At 46.5% G+C, this 9,745-nt stretch overlaps 1 pseudogene; it reads left to right on the top strand.

Annotated features, from left to right (window-relative positions):
• Window positions 1–5,035: 5,035 nt before the first annotated feature.
• LOC124648499 lies at window positions 5,036–8,927 on the top strand (annotated as a pseudogene).
• Window positions 8,928–9,745: the final 818 nt, after the last annotated feature.

Genomic DNA, 9,745 nt, shown 5'->3' with positions numbered 1-9,745 from the left:
ATCTTCCAAGCCCATCTTGATCGCGGCCCACCTCCTGATTTAGCCAAAATCTGGTGATAACACATAGCTATTAGATGATCTTATTTGCATGTATCTTATTATGAATTGCTTAAGTACTTGCCATATCATGAGAATAGTTACATCATATGAACAAATGTGTTCGTGAAAGTTCTTTTATCGCAATCAGTTGTTAACTGAATTGCTTGAGGACAAGCAATAAGCTAAGCTTGGGGGGAGTTGATACGTCCAAAACGTATCTACTTTCCCGAACACTTTTGCTATTGTTTTGCCTCTAATTTGTGTATTTTGGATACAACTAACACGGACTAACGCTGTTTTCAGCAGAATTGCCCCGGTGTCTCGTTTTTGTGCAGAAATTCAACTTTCGGGAAAATCCTCGGAATTTATGTCGAAGGGCTTATTTTTCCAGAAGAATCACGGAGCCAGAAGGGCAGGCCTGGGGGAGGCCCAGCCCCCCCAGACACTAGGCCGGCGCGGCCTGGAGGGGGGCGCGCCGCCCTACTGTGTGGCCCCCTCGGCCAGCCTCTGACGCCCCCCTCTGGACTACTTAAGGGTTTCGATCTAAAAACGCGAGAAGAGAAGTCGAAGTCGCCAGAAACCATCCAGTACGCCGCCACCGTCGTGAAATTCTGTCTCGGGACCAGAAACTCCGTTCTGGCACTCCGCCGGGACGGGGAATTGGAGGAGATCATCGCCATCATCACCACCGACGCCTCTCCATCGACCAGCCATGTTTCCTCCATCCATGTGTGAGTAATTCCCCCGCTGTAGGCTGAAGGGGATGGTAGGGATTGGATGAGATTGGTCATGTAATAGCATAAGATTGTTAGGGCATAGTGCCTAGTGTCCGTAATTGGTACTTTTATGATATTGTTGCAATTTGTTATGCTTAATGCTTGTCACTAGGGCCCGAGTGCCATGATCTCAGATCTGAACATGTTATTATTTCATCATGATATTCATTGTTTATGGTCTTACCTGCAAGTTGTATACACATGTCGCTGTCCGGAACCAATGGCCCCGAAGTGACAGAAATCGGGACAACCGGAGGGAATGGTAGTGATGTGAGGATCACATGTGTTCACGGAGTGTTAATGCTTTGCTCCGGTACTCTATTAAAAGGAGTACCTTAATATCCGAGTAGTTTCCCTTGAGGCCCGGCTGCCACCGGCTGGTAGGACAAAAGATGTTGTGCAAGTTTCTCATTGCGAGCACGTACGACTATAATTGGAACACATGCCTATTGATTGATTAGTACTTGGACACCGTATGCTTAATGCTTGTCACTAGGGCCCGAGATCTCAGATCTGAACATGTTATCAATTCATGACGATATTCATTGCTTTATGATCTTACCTGCAAGTTGTATACACGTATTGTTGTCCGGAACCCGAGGCCCCAAAGTGACAAGAATTGGGACAACCGGAGGGGAAGGCGGTGATATGAGGATCACATGTGTTCACGGAGTGTTAATGCTTTGCTCCGGTGCTCTATTAAAAGGAGTACCTTAATTTCCAGTAGATTCCCTAGAGGCCCGGCTGCCACCGGCTGGTAGGACAAAAGATGTTGTGCAAGTTTCTCATTGCGAGCACGTACGACTAAATATGGAACACATGCCTATTGATTGATTAGTACCTGGATACCGTTTTATTATTATCTGCAAATGCCCTACCTTGATTGTTACATGAGTTTCTCTCATCCATGCAACGCCCGTCATCCATCCCTGTGCCTACAGTATTTTAATCCTGATGTTTACTATAATCACTACTGCTGTCTTTGTTACACTGCTGCTGTTATTTCACTACTGCCACTGCTATAAAACTGTTACTACTGATAAACTCTTGCGAGCAAGTCTGTTTCCAAGTGCGGCTGAATTGACAACTCCGCTGTTAAGGCTTACAAATATTCTTTGGCTCCCCTTGTGTCGAATCAATAAATTGGGTTTTACTTCCCTCGAAGACTGTTGCGATCCCCTATACTTGTGGGTCATCAGCCCCTCGTCAGCCCTCCGACTCTGCCCTTCCGCCTACTTATAGCCTTCGTCGCGAAAACCCTATTACCGAGAGCCACGATACGGAAAACCTTCCAGAGACGCCGCCGCCAATCCCATCTCGGGGGATTCAGGAGATCGCCTCCGGCACCCTGCCGGAGAGGGGAATCATCACCGGAGGACGCTACATCATCATGATCGCCTCCGGATTGATGCGTGAGTAGTTCATCCTTGGACTATGGGTCCATAGCAGTAGCTAGATGATTGTCTTCTCCTCTTGTGCTATCATGTTTAGATCTTGTGAGCTGCCTATCATGATCAAGATCATCTATTTGTAATGCTACATGTTGTGTTTGTTGGGATCCGATGAATATGGAATAGTATGTCAAGTTGATTATCGATCTATCATATATGTGTTGTTTATGATCTTGCATGCTCTCCGTTGCTAGTAGAGGCTCGGCCAAGTTGATACTTGTAACTCCAAGAGGGAGTATTTATGCTCGATAGTGGGTTCATGCCTCCATTGAATATGGGACAGTGACAGAAAGTTCTAAGGTTATGGATGTGCTGTTGCCACTAGGGATAAAACATCGATGTTTTGTCTAAGGATATTTGTGTTGATTACATTACGCACATTACTTAATGCAATTGTCTGTTGTTTGCGACTTAATACTGGAAGGGGTGCGGATGCTAACCCGAAGGTGGACTTTTTAGGCATAGATGCATGCTGGATAGCGGTCTATGTTCTTTGTCGTAATGCCCTAAGTAAATCTCACAGTAGTCATCATGATATGTATGTGCATTGTATATGCCTCTCTATTTGTCAATTGCCCAACTTTAATTTGTTCACCCAAATGCTATTTATCTTATTGGAGAGACACCACTAGTGAACTGTGGACCCCGGTCCATTCTTTTACATCTGAAATACAATCTCATCGCAATCTCTGTTCTCTGTTGTTCTTCGCAAACAAACATCATTCTCCACACCATACGTTTAATCCTATGTTTACAGCAAGCCGGTGAGATTCACAACTTCACTGTTAAGTTGGGGCAAAGTATTGTGATTGTGTTGTGCAGGTTCCACGTTGGCGCCGGAATCCCTGGTGTTGTGCCGCACTACACTCCTCCACCAACAACCTTGGCCTTCATCTCCTACTGGTTCGATAACCTTGGTTTCTTTCTGAGGGAAAACTTACTGCTGTGCGCATCACACCTTCCTCTTGGGGTTCCCAACGGACGTGTGCATCACGCGCCATCAGCAGCCCAACTTTTGCAGACCATTATCGCATCCTGGGTACAACGACTTTTTGTGATCCTCTAACATGCAATCCAAATTCTCCCTCTCCTTTTCAGTTTCGCAGCGTCGCCGTGCATCAGCAATGGTCCGATCAAGATCATCAGCGGGCTCATCACGTGCCTCTTCTTCACCTTCCCCTTCACCTTCCCCTTCACCTTCCCCACCTTCAGCATCCTATATGAAAATATCACCGAAATGATCAGGATAGTTGTCATCGATGATATCATCCCCTTCTTCATCTTCTTCCATTCTAATCCCTCTTTCTCCATGCTTGATCCAACAATTATAGCTTGGCATGAAACCGTGCCGAAGCAGGTGCATGTGAAATTCTCTTGAGGAAGAGTAACCCTTCTGATTCTTAAAGGCAACACATGGACAGATAACAAAACCCCCTGCTTGTTCGCATTAGCCACTACGAGGAAATCTTTCAAACCCGTAATGAACTCGCCGGAGAGTCGGTTACTGTACATCCATTGCCGATTCATCTGCATTATTATTATATAAAGTATATAATTAACCATCATGCATTTGTTAAACTAACTAGCTAGCTAGAAATAATAGAAATTAAACAATGAACTACACACATGCATATTTTATCAATGACATATGAAAGGTTCAAGTTGCTAACCGCGATCGAGGAGGAAAACTAAATGAGAAAGCTCAAGTGTGGCTCGGACACTTCATATCATGTTTCTTTCATTCTCTCGGGCATTTCATCGAACACCTTGTGTGCATAAGAGGAACCAAAAGCAAACCCACCACCCACTTGTGAAGATTGTGAAGAGAAGTGACACCAAATGGCTAAGTGAGTGTGCTGAACGGTATATATAGGGGTGGGCCTTTAGTCCCGGTTGGCCTTGCCAACCGCGACTAAAGGCCTTCGGGCACCTTTAGTCGCGGTTGGCCAGGCCAACCGGGACTAAAGCCCCTCCCGTCCCCCAGCTGTCGAGCGATCCCGCTGGGCCCAGACCTTTGGTCGCGGGTCGCCTCCCGAATCGCGACTAAAGACCCCTTTAGTCGCGGTTCGAATATTTTGGGGACTAATGGGGGTGGATGGAAGCCTCTTTTCTACTAGTGCTAATTCCCCAATTGTATTTCTCCAACTGCGCATGAACTGTATTTTTTTGATATTATTTCTTTCTGACCTCTATTTTGAAAATAATTGTTGTAATCTTCGTCATCTTTTTTATCCATAAAAATTAATACAAATAAAGCTTGGTGATCACGTGTATACGTGAGTACGCTCCGCTTGTCCAACACGTGTCTAACGTCGTCTAAGAACCGGCTAGTTCTTTTCGTTGCACTGTCTGACAACTCCTGCAGCCAGCGCAGGAAAGTATCATTGTTCTACTGTTTAATCACGAGGCGTAGTAACACGCGAATCATTGTCTTGACCGGCGGAGGCTATGCTGATATTCTGTAAAGAGTTTGTGTGTAACTCTATAGACATGTATTGGATCCGCAAATATTTCTGTTGTACCACTCTGAGGGATGTAATACTAGTGGAACAGTGTTTCATTGGTGTTATGTCAACGCCTTGCATACTACACCATGAAGTGATATGTTGGGTCACCACACAAAACCAACAACGAACACATTGCAGCAGAAGCACCAAAAAAGCAACCAAAGATCTCCGAGCATCCGAGACCAAACCCTGACATCTCCATGCTATTGGTATGATTGAAGGGCAACACATGCCGAGACTACGCCGCCACATGAAAAGAGCCATGGCCATGGTCGAAGGGCCACAAGCAGTCGAGATGAAGTCGATGGGCTACCCGTCAAGATCACAATCCCAAAGATCAGTTGGGACGCTATGTAGTCAAATGACCATACACTTCTTTCTTCGATAAAGAGAATAAATTAATATCTTGAAGATACCGATTACACCAAGTCTCAATAGTGTAGTGAGCTAATGGCCATATAGATGCACCCAGCCAAAAAGGAAAGAAAAATTACAGAAAAGGAAGTCCCGCTATAGTGACCAATTCCTTGTAATAGGGGATCAAACACCTCCAAAACAGTACCAGAAATCTATCAACTCTAAAAGCGATGCCTCCAATAGGGGAACATGCACAAACGATCTCATCGTCATGATCAATGACAATATGTTTCATCCCGTAAAAAGTTTGCACTCACAAAACAATACCTTCAGCAAGGTCATTGCCATGCACACCAATTAAGGTCAGACCTTGGATTTTCAGCCTGTAAGTTTAGACACTGAACTCCTTCTTTGTTGTCGCCCGCACTTGCCAATTCCGCTGCTCCAAGTCACGAATCACCAAGCCAGGATCTCTACACCTCCAGGACTCAAGTCTTCATTGCCAGTCCTCAGTTCTCGGCTTCCATGTTGTTCTTCATGTCCGACTTTATCATGGAACTAAGACATGTCCCATGATGGCAACATACCGCAGAGCTTCGCAATGCCCTCTCTCGAACCAAACAGTCGAGAAAAACACGGTTGCGCGTGACCGAAACACCATCCTCTCCGGCAAACACTAGACATGTCGTCCATTTGAAATTCACCAACAGAGCCTTCCGAAACTCGACATTCCATCCAAGATCAATGATGATAGACGATAGTCAGTTCTTCATCATGGTGAGAGAGAAATCCAAGGACCGCACAACAGAAAAAGTTGTTTGCAGGTTCTAGGCAAGCAAAATATCCAACTCGCTGAAATACTCGGGAGGACCACCATTTAATGTTGAATGCTTTTGTGAGGGTGGTCAATAAAGATGGCTATGGTTTCAAGCAGATACTATTATTTTACATGCTCAAACAGTTCAAATGAGATGATACAGAATCCGTATGCTTTTGTAGATTTCTTCGAAGATGTATAAGAAAACTTTAAATTAAATGGTTTTCAAGTTTATTACGTTTGAGATAAAAATTGAATTATTTGGCCAAACTTTGATTGATAAATCACTCTCATGGTACATTAGACTCTGAGAAGTCGTTTGGAAGCCAGGTTTTCATTTCATTTATAGCATTTTGAAATGAATACATGTGTTCATTTCATTTACATTGTATTTCCAGAAATGGACACTTGTTTGGTTGCCACATGAATTGTAAATGACAGTAGAATTCAATATTGAATTTGTTTGGTTGCCACAGGAATTGTGAATGACAAGTTTCAGCTCGGAATTGTGATTACACATGGCATTATTTTGCTGGATTTCCTAAATGAAATGATGGCCTAATTCTGTGGCAACCAAACAGACGAGACTTGCCTGTGCCGCAGGCGTGCGACCATCCGTGCGGCACGGGGTAGAAAAGCCATCGAGCGGCTGCTATTCCTGTACCCCTAGCATTGGTTTTTCTCAAAAAAAAAAAAAGCAACCGGAAATACAGGGACCCTTCCGCTCTCCTCTGTACAGAGTACAGATTCCTTATCCTTTCCCTTCCGTCCTGTGTGAAGTGAGCTGGCGATTTGCACAAAAATAACCTAAAAGTGAAAGAAAAGCACAGACTGACCCTCCGGCGAAACTATTTCACTAATCTAACCCTTTTGTGTGGCGCCCCACACATCGGCGCCACACATGCCAGTGTGGCGCCCCTCCTACCGGCGCCACACACCCAGCCAACGTGGCGCCCTCGACGCTGAGCTGGTCCGCCGATCCGACGTGGCAGCATGTGTGGCGCCCCTCCCAACGGCGCCACACATGCCCTTACAATTGCCCAAAACATACTGTGAGACAATTCGTCTGGGACTTAGCCGTTTTTGCGAGGCTCCATGTGTGGCGCCGATGCCACGGGCGCCACACTAGCATGTGTGGCGCCGACGCCACGGGCGCCACACATCCACTTAAGTGTGGCGCCCGCGCCCGCCCCCAGCCCGACCCTCTCTTTCTCTTCTTTCTCTCCTCTCTTTCTCTCCTCCAACCGCCGCCGCCGGCCGCCTCTCCGCCGCCCCCCACCAAATCCTACACGGATTGGACAGATCTGGCCGGCCAAATTCATCCCCATACAATCCTCAAGGTATTCCCCTTCGTTCCCCTTCGATTCATCCAAGATTTGCTCCGGTTTAATTCGTTCCCCTTCGATTCATCCTAGATTGGAAATGTTGGTTGTGTTTGAACCATAGATTTGTATGCATGTGTTTGAACCATAGATTTGAACCATAGATTTGTTGGAACCATAGATTGTATGCATGTGTTTGAACCATAGATGTTAAATTTTGTTAGATCGTATGCATTGTATCCAAAGATGTTTGAAATGGCTATGTATGTGTTGAAATGGGTATGTAAGTGTTGAATGTATGTATCCTAGATTTGTGGAGGAACCCTAGGCATCAAATTTCATGAATGTGTATTTGTAGGAATAACTCATATGGTGTTCTATCCCTAGATATGAATGTATGTGTGTATGGAACCTTATGTATGTATGTGGTGAAAGGCAAAATTGGAGCTTAGCAAATGCATTCTATTGTCTTACATATGTCTATTATGTGCCTAGGAATGGTATGTCTTACGAAATTCATATGTGTGATGTATTTGGATATGAACTCTCATGTATGTGTGATGTATAGGTGATTCGAAAGTTAGATATATTCTCATGTATGTGTTGCTCATTTTTGTTAGTGGAATGACTCATAACATGGTTGTGTAAACATGTAGGATGGTGTGGCTTCTGGATGAAGAGTACGACAGGGAGCACCGGGCTGTTCATATGACGGAGAGGGGAACGGATCTTCACCCTTTGAAGATTCGTTACCATGGCACAGTGGATATACCATATGACGAGAGGTACACGGAGTTCATCCAGCCTACCGGTCTTATGCCGTTCATATCCCTTGTAAGCCGTGGGGGGCCGAACATGAACCCCTCTGCACTCACCGCCCTTGTCGACCGGTGGAGGCCGGAGACTCACACCTTCCACTTGAGGGCCGACGAGATGGCCCCTACTCTCCAGGATGTTTCCATGATCCTTGGACTACCTATTCAGGGCGAGCCACCTGTGTATGAACACAGCTTCTGATGGGTGGCGCGGACAGATGGAGGACCTTATTGGCAGGGCTCCTCCGGCGCCAGCAAATCCAAAGGAGAGAGTTCCCGCCGGCGCGTCTTTCTCTTGGATCAGGACTAACTTTGCACAATGCCCGGAAGGGGCCGACGAGGACACTCGGAGGACGTACGCCCGCGTGTACTTATGGTACATGATTTCGAGGACTCTCTTTCCTGACAGTGGGGGGAAGCTGACCCATTGGTGTTGGCTGAAGGCGCTTACTGTGTTGGACAACCGGTGGAGTTGGGGAACAGCGGCACTTGCCTACCTCTACCGGCAGGTGATGACTTGTTCTATGTACTATTTTCCTATAGTAGTGTGCTAGACAAAGTAGTAACCAAATGTCTTATGTACGCAGTTGGACGAAGCTTGTCGCAGGGCCCGGGAGCAGGATCGGGAGCGGCGGTATTGGTGGATGCTTGCTCCTACTTTCCGTATGGAGCTGGGACCGCATATCAGTTGGGCGGCCTAGGGTACTCAACGAGAGGCCATGGCCTCATCACCATGAGAACCCTGATCGGGAGCCCACTTGGGCATACCTTTGGGACAATGTCTCGGAGATGACAAGCGATCCAATGGTCATGTACAGGCAGTACACTGCGGAGTTGGACACTCTTACCGCCGAGCAGGTAACCGATCACTCTTTTGCAATCCTAGTTTTCATTGATTCTACTGGCATGTTCTAAATTCTGAAATATTTGTATGGTGCAGGTGGAATGGGAGCCATATGGTACCTACTACCGTATTGGCGCGGGGATGGCTGACCTCAACTGCAAGTGCACGGAGGAGGTGCTGTTCTGGCGGATGCGCTGCCCACTCATATGCATGTGGCTTGTTGAACACCACCGGCCGCACAGAGTGATGAGACAGTTTGGGCTGTATCAGGAGTGCCCACCTCGGTGGCAAGACACGGACAAGGCGCTTCATAGGTAAACTTCTGGAATCATGCGACGGAAGATTCCTGATAGAAGAGGTAGAATCTAACTTCTTGATTCTTGCAGGCTTGATAGGCAGCGGCGAGAGGAAGATCACAAATTGGCCAGTCCACCATAGCGGCCACATCGCAGCGTTCCAACACTTGTTTGGAAGCGACACGGACTGCTGGCCCTCTGGAGATTGTGCCTCACGACTTGGCCGCTTTCAACAACTACCTCCGGTGGTTCCATGAAAACACGCGTATCGAGTTAGTGAAGCGCGCGTATGCTGACTACATCTTGGACGACCCCATCGAGTTCGATGAGGTTGCGCAAAGCCGGCACGACACCTATGCTCGCAGAGGGAGATCGACTTCTATTGCTTCCGAGCTGAACTTCGTGGTAATGGATTCTCTCACTAAATAGTACATCATCTAGATTGCCATGTGCTCGCTTAAATTGTGTATGCTATGTTTGTCACAGACGGTCGGAGATCCAAAAAACAGGCTGACGAGTGC

Source organism: Lolium rigidum, chromosome 1 (assembly GCF_022539505.1).
Source record: "Lolium rigidum isolate FL_2022 chromosome 1, APGP_CSIRO_Lrig_0.1, whole genome shotgun sequence".
Lineage (NCBI taxonomy): Eukaryota > Viridiplantae > Streptophyta > Magnoliopsida > Poales > Poaceae > Lolium > Lolium rigidum.
The sequence above is the reverse complement of the archived record's forward strand: the minus strand, read 5'-3'. Positions and strand labels throughout refer to the sequence as shown.